Here is a 402-nt window from a genome sequence, read left to right as displayed (position 1 = left end):
TTTCTTGTTGCTCGCACATTTTTAGTGGCTTGTGCTGAAACAGCATTTTCCCTGTCTGTGATTTTTTTCCCCTGTGTTGCTGTTAGACTTTCAGGCTTTTAGAGAGTTCCAGAGTGAGCATGACTCTACGATGATGATCTCGCCTGAACTCATCTAGATGCTACTGTAATGTTGGCATAGATACATTATCTTGGAAAGACAAAAAGAATCAAAGTCTGCCCCAAAAGTTCCCATCTAGCATCTGTGTTTGTTTTATTCTGTAATCTTCCGCTGCCCCTTTCTTCTCTGTACTCATATTAAAACTGACTTGTGTGTCATTATGAAACTTTCCTTACCAACAACCACTTCTTCCCTTGTAAGTCAAGTTCATGGCTGTGGGTGTTCTAAAGTACTGTATGGGTC

The sequence above is a fragment of the Buceros rhinoceros genome, unplaced genomic scaffold (genome assembly GCF_000710305.1).
Source record: "Buceros rhinoceros silvestris isolate BGI_N320 unplaced genomic scaffold, ASM71030v1 scaffold26512, whole genome shotgun sequence".
Classification (NCBI taxonomy): Eukaryota; Metazoa; Chordata; class Aves; order Bucerotiformes; family Bucerotidae; genus Buceros; species Buceros rhinoceros.
This window is presented reverse-complemented; position numbering follows the sequence as displayed.